The following is a 7121-nucleotide window of genomic DNA, read 5'->3' on the forward strand; positions in this document are numbered from 1 at the left end:
TAAAGGCACAGTCAACTTAGTGTATGTAAACTTCTGACCCACCGGAATTGTGGTACAGTGAATTATAAGTGAAATAATCTGTCTGTGAACAATTGTTGGAAAAATTACTTGTGTCATGCACAAAGTAGATGTCCTAACCGACTTGCCAAAACTATAGTTTGTTAACAAGAAATTTGTGGAGTGGTTGAAAAACTAGTTTTAATGACTCCAACCTAAGTGTATGTAAACTTCCGATTTCAACTGTATGTATGTATGTACAGTACCAGTCAAGTTTGGACACACCTACTCATTCAAGTGCTTTTCTTTATTTTTAAAGACATCAAAACTATGAAATAACACGGAATCATGTAGTAACCAAAAAAGTGTTAAACAAATCAAAATATATTTTATATTTGAGATTCTTCAAATAGCCACCCTTTGCCTTTATGACAGCTTTGCACACGCTTGGCATTCTCTAAACCAGCTTCACCTGGAATGCTTTTCCAACAGTCTTGAAGGAGTTCCCACAAATGCTGAGCACTTGTTGACTGCTTTTCCTTCACTCTGCTGTCCGACTCATCCCAAACCATCTCAATTGGATTGAAGTCGGGGGATTGTGGAGGCCAGGTCATCTGATGCAGCACCCCATCACTCTCCTTCTTGGTAAAATAGCCCTTACACAGCCTGGAGGTGTGTTGGGTCATTGTCCTGTTGAAAAACAAATGATAGTCCCACTAAGTGCAAACTAGATGGGATGGCGTATCGCTGCAGAATGCTGTGGTAGCCATGCTGGTTAAGTGTGCCTTTTTAATTCTAAATAAATCACCTACAATGTCACCAGCAAAGCATCCCCACACCATAACACCTCCTCCTGCATGCTTTATGGTGGGAACTACACATGCAGAGATCATCCGTTCACCCACACCACGTCTTACAAAGACACGGCGGTTGGAACCAAAAATCTCCAATTTGGACTCCAGACCAAAGGACAAATTTCCACCGGTCTAATGTCAATTGCTCGTGTTTCTTGGCCCAAGCAAGTCTCTTCTTCTAATTGGTGTCCTTTAGTAGTGGTTTCTTTGCAGCAATTCGACCATGAAGGCCTGATTCACATAGTCCCCTCTGAACAATTGATGTTGATGTGTCTGTGACTTGAACTCTGTGAAGCATTTATTTGGGCTGCAATTTCTGAGGCTGGTAACTCTAATGAACTTATCGTCTGCAGCAGAGGTAACTCTGGGTCTTCCATTCCCGTGGCGGTCCTCATGAGAGCCTGTTTCATCATAGCGCTTAATGGTTTTTGCGACTGCACTTTAAGAAACTTTCAAAGTTCTTGAAAGTAATGATGGGCTGTCGTTTCTCTTTGCTTATTTGAGCTGTTCTTGCAATAATATTGACTTAGCCCTATTTGGTAAAATACCATCTTCTGTATACCCCCCCTAAGAAGGAAAGCAATTCCACAAATTAACTTTTAAGAAGGCACACCTGTTCATTGAAGCTGGTTGAGAGAATGCCTAGTGTGCAAAGCTGTCATCAAGGCAAAGGGTGGCTATTTGAAGAATCTCAAATATATTTTGATTTGTTTAACACTTTTTGTTTACTACATGATTCCATATGTGTTATTTCATAGTTTTATTCTACAATGTAGAAACTAGTAAAAATAAAGAAAAACCCTTGAATGAGTAGGTGTGTCCAAACTTTTGACTGGTACTGTAGGTGTGTGTGTGTGTTATTTTTATTTTATAAACCAAGGTCCGGTCCTTGGTGTCCTCGTATCACACTGTTAACCCTAACCCTGACCTTTTATTAAGAACAAAAAGGAATTTGTTGTTTTTTTATGATTTTTTTTAACGATATAGACCTTGCCAATTTTGACTTTGTGGCTGTTTTATCTGGTGGAAACCGAGGCTATGCGAGAGGGTCCTATCCCGTCAAAATCTGTCCACAGCGGTTGCCTGACAACTCAAACTAAATTATTCCGCTGCTCTGTGTTCGCTACATACAGTGCATTCGGAAAGTATTCAGACAACTTGACTTTTTCCACATTCTGTTACGTTACAGCCTTTTTCTAAAATGGATTAAATAAAAAAAGGTCCTCCTGAATTTACACACAATACCCCATAATGACAAAGCGAAAATAGGTTTTTAGACATTTTTGCAAATGTATTAACAATAAAAAAACATACCTTTACATAAGTATTCAGACCCTTTGCTTTGAAACTCGAAATTGTGCTTGGGTGCATCCTGTTTCCATTGATCATCCTTGATATTTGTAGGACTTGATTGGAGTCCACCTGTGGTAAAGTCAATTGATTGGACATGATTTGGAAAGGCACACACCTGTCTATTTAAGGTCCCACTGTTGACAGTGCATATCAGAGCAAAAACCAAGCCATGAGGTCGAAGGAATTGTCCGTATTGCTCCGAGACAGGATTGTGTCAATGCACAGATCTGGGGGAGGTTACCACAAAACGTCTGCAGCATTGAAGGTCCCCTAGAACACAGTGGCCTCCATCATTCTTAAATGGAAGAAGTTTGGAACCACCAACACACTTCCTAGAGCTGGCCGCCTTGCCAAACTGAGCAATCGGGGGAGAAGGGCCTTGGTCAGGGAGGTGACCAAGAACCCGATGGTCACTCTGACAGGGCTCCAGAGTTCCTCTGTGGCGATGGGAGAACCTTCCAGAAGGACAACCATCTCTGCAGCACTCCACCAATCAGGCCTTTATGGTAGAGTGGCCAGACTGAAGCCACTCCTCAGTAAAAGGCACATGACAGCCCGCTTGGGGTTTGCCAAAAGGCACATAAAGACTCTCAGACCATGAGAAACAAGATTCTCTGGTCTGATGAAACCAAGATTGAACTGTTTGGCCTGAATGCCAAGCATCACATCTGGAGGAAACTTGGCACCATCTCTACGGTGAGGCATGGAGGTGGCAGCATCATGCTGTGGGGATGTTTTTCAGCGGCAGGGACTGGGAGACTAGTCAGGATTTAGGGAAAGCTGAACGGAGGACAGTACAGAGATCCTTGATGAAAACCTGCCCCAGAGCGCTCAGGACCTAAGACTAGGGAGAAGGTTCACCTTCCAACAGGATAACGACCCTAAGCACACAGTCAAGACAATGCTGGAGTGGCTTCGGGACAAGTCTCTGAATGTCCTTGAGTGGTCCAGCCAGAGCCCGGAATTGAACCCGATCGAACATCTCTGGAGAGACCTGAAAATAGCTGTGCAGCGACGCTCCCCATCCAACCTGACAGAGCTTGAGAGGATCTGCAGAGAAATATCGGAGAAACTCCCCAAATACAGGTGTGCCAAGCTTGTAGCGTCATACCCAAGAAGACTCAAGGCTGTAATCACTGTAAAAGGTGCTTCAACAAAGTGCTGAGTAAAGGGTCCTAATACTTATGTAAATGTGATATTTCAGTTTTCTAAAATTTCTAAACCGGTTTTTGCTTTGTCATTATTGGGTGTTGTGTGTAGATTGATGAGGGGGAAAAAACAATTTAATCCATTTTAAAATAAGGCTGTAACAAAATTTGGAAAATGTCAAGGGATCTGAATACTTTCCGAATGCTCTGTACTTCAGTCTGAGACTGCCATCGATGAAGTCGTTTGTGGTGATGTCAAAATGAGGAGTGTTGTGTATATAACAAAAGTAATCAGCAATTGGATCATCTCTAATCAATCAGAGTATCAAAGCCAATTACATATTTTCAAAACTCCCCTTTACCCATGTGTTCAGGCTCTGGCCCAACCCATCGGTTTTTGGGACCAATCAGAACAGTTCGAATGTGTTTGCGTTCTAGAAAGTGTCAGGGATGTACTGACGTCCGTGGGCATGGCGTAGCGTTTTTGCCAGAGCAAGGAGTTTGGGCAGCCAGGTAAATGCAGCGATAAGCAGAATGAGACCGCCTGACTATAGGCGTGTGCAGAGGCCCGCCGGTCAGAGGCTTGACAACTTTGAGCAGGCCAAATCGGACATACCTGCCACAGACAGAAAACTCCAGGGGTTGCTAAAACTGCTGTCCTCATCGCTTAAAATAACCCTCATCAAGATCTGTTGCCAACGCCTAATAGTCCTACCCATCACTTATTACAACTAGAAAATTACTTTTCTTGAAGAAAATGTGGTGTGCTTGCTAGCTTGTTTTAAAGTATTTATGGTTTTGAAATAAGTTATAGGAGTGGTACTGACTGCAGTAGTAATGGTGGTGACTGGTTATAGTTGGAAAAAGTAGATAGATGTAAAAAAAGTATTGATTGATTTGGCTGATTGTTTGGATAGAATAGCCTAAACATGTAAAAGTTGGTTTGGTGTCTCTATCTTGAACCGTCCATGAGTTACTGTTGGTGGGTTATATTATGCTAATTTATGAGAATGTATATAGTTGATAAAAGTTACGAATTTGAAGTTAATATAGCCTGAACATGACAGTTGGTTTGGTGTCTTTTAGCTTGTATGGTTAAAGAGTTACTGTTGGTGAGTTATTTTATGCTAATTATGCAAGAACTGCAACGCTGCTGGGTTTTTCATGCTCAACAGTTTCCCCTTGTGTATCAAGAATGGTCCACCACCCCAAGGACATCCAGCCAACTTGACACAACTGTGGGAAGCATTGGAGTCAACATGGGCCAGCATCTTTCAACACCTTGTAGAGTTCATGCCCCGACGAATTGAGGCTGTTCTGAGGGCAAAAACGAGGGTACTAGGAAGGTACTGTTTTGTACACTCAGTGTATGTCATATCAATATTAATATAATCCAGGTTTTTCTCATAATAGTAGAAACAAGTGTCATTATTAGTCACCCACGGACTGGTTCATAATAATTGACTATTCCACCCTGACAGATTTCCGGTATATTGTTTCATGCGATATGATTGCAAACGTGACTTTAATTTAAATTAAGCTGCAGCAATGAGGCAGCAATGAGGCACTTTAAGTGCGGGGCAGAGAAAGGAAAAATAAATAAATAATTAATTTTAAAAGAAATTACATTTACATTTTAGTCATTTAGCAGACGCTCTTATCCAGAGCGACTTACAGTGAGTGAGTGCATACATTTTTCATACTGGCCCCCCGTGGGAAACGAACCCACAACCCTGGCGTTGCAAGCGCCATGCTCTACCAACTGAGCTACAGGAGGCCTATGATCAATCCATACATCACATACACATACCGCATACGCACTCTATGACACAAATTCCCTGACTGCAAATGTATAAAATATTTCTAGGCCTTGAAGGCTCAAATTGAAATCCACAAGTGGGCAGGGATACTGTAAACGCCTCCTGTGTTCTCCAGCTGGTTTTCAGTTAACTCTTTCAGGATAACAGGGGCCACACATGCCCATATGGCGGGATCTCTGCACACTGGACTGGAGGTATATAAGTACTGTAAAGGGCTGTGGGTGGGGGGCCATGGAGTCAGCGGTGTTGTCTATAGAGTTTTATCTGGCAGCTGGGGTTGAGTGAACTGGTTCTGATGGGGGCCTTATGGTAAGTTATGTTGGCCCTATGGCACTACCTGATGGCCTGGTGGCAGATCCTGGAGACGTGGTTGGGACAAATCCTGGATGTTGTGGGGTATTTGGTTCTGGAGGGGGTTGTCTTGCTTCATACCCGGGTGGTTTTGGGACATATCTTGGTGGCCTGGGGGCAAAGGATGGTACTCTCCTTGTGGCTCTGGGATAGCATTCCCTTCTACATGAACCTCTGGAGGGGGCTCAACTTTCTGGGTTTTCAACCGTTCCATGTGTTCTACTGCCTGCTGAAGCTCTACTTTCTGTGAGTTGAGCTGTTCCTGCTGCCTCTCCAACTCATCCCTATGTTTCTGGAGTTCTGATGCTTTCTGGTTGAGGTCCTCTTCCTGCTGGGCCAGGTGGTCCTTAAACTCCCTTGTCTGTGTAGGCCTGGTTCTGCTCTAGGGTCTCCCAACTATCTGTGTCCAGAAATTCATTTTTCTTTGTGGCAATCAGGAACTCTTCTACGGAGACCAGTCTGTCTTTGTTGGTGTCCACCTCGTTCATGACGTGCTCTCTCATACGCATGCACTCCTCCTCCATCTCCACCATATCATCCTCTTCATTGGTAGGATCATAGATCTTCTCCAGCTCCTTTATAAACAACGCCTCCAATTCCTGCTCATCGAAGAAGCCATCTCCATTGGAATCATGCAGCTTGAAAAAGGTATTGGGGTCAAAATCTTCAGGGTCAAGACCATCTGCTTTCTCCCACAACTCTTTGAACTGATTCTGGCTGCCTGGATGGTTGACTTTGGGATGGTCTGCATGTTTCTTCTTCATCTCCTCGTAATGTTCTTCCTCCCTTCATCATCTAGAGTCTTGAGGTGTTCCATTCGCTCATGGTCTTTCGTCATCTCGTACTTCTTGAACTCCTCATGGTGCTCCTTGTCATAGTTCTCCAAATTTTGTTTGTGGCTGATTTGATGAGTCTGTCCAGATCCTCCACTTCAAAGGTGTGAGGATTCATGTGGTTCAGGTACTCAAACTGTTTCAGCTTGGTGGTCTACTGCCACATCGTTCCCTCCTTCGATGTCTTGCTTGGCTTTGATCAGTGTCCGTAGCCGGCTAACCTCCTGCCTTTTTTAGCTCGTCCAGTTGTGTCCTTACATGGTGGCTGACAAATTCCAGCTCTTTGGCCAGCTTCCCCATCTTGATGTCCTCCATATTTGTGTTATGGAGCTTCTCTCTGAAATGCTGGTCTTTTTCCAGAAAATCTATGACTTCCTTGAGATAACGGTCATAGTGGAGTCCAGTGTCCACACTTGGCGGCGGCTCTGAGGCTTTGTCCTCCAGCTGGTTCACCTTGGTCTTGTCCACAATGATGGGCACTGCCTCCAGACAGAGCAGCTGTACCAGAAGCACAAGGCAGCTGGTGTGGAGTACCCGACTCCAAGACATTTTTTGGTCGGAATCCCTGTGAATCGGTTGTCACTAGTTACTACAGTCAAAAAGTCATAACCTCCACCTTTTTCTACACTTTCTCTTCTTAAAATGTGATTTTAAACCTAACCTTAACCCCAGTGCTAACCTTATGCCTAACCTTAACCCCATTGCTAACCTTATGCCTAACCTTAACCCCAGTGCTAACATTATGCCTAACCTTAACCTCAGTGC

General features: G+C 43.7%; 1 pseudogene across 1 annotated transcript; it reads right to left on the reverse strand.

The window, feature by feature from the left end:
- Positions 1-5497: 5497 nt before the first annotated feature.
- Positions 5498-6905, reverse strand: LOC311128039 (nucleobindin-2-like; annotated as a pseudogene). The gene has a single exon. The product of its transcript is annotated as a nucleobindin-2-like (transcript).
- Positions 6906-7121: the final 216 nt, after the last annotated feature.

This window comes from Coregonus lavaretus (assembly GCF_964263955.1).
Source record: "Coregonus lavaretus genome assembly, chromosome: 4".
Lineage (NCBI taxonomy): Eukaryota > Metazoa > Chordata > Actinopteri > Salmoniformes > Salmonidae > Coregonus > Coregonus lavaretus.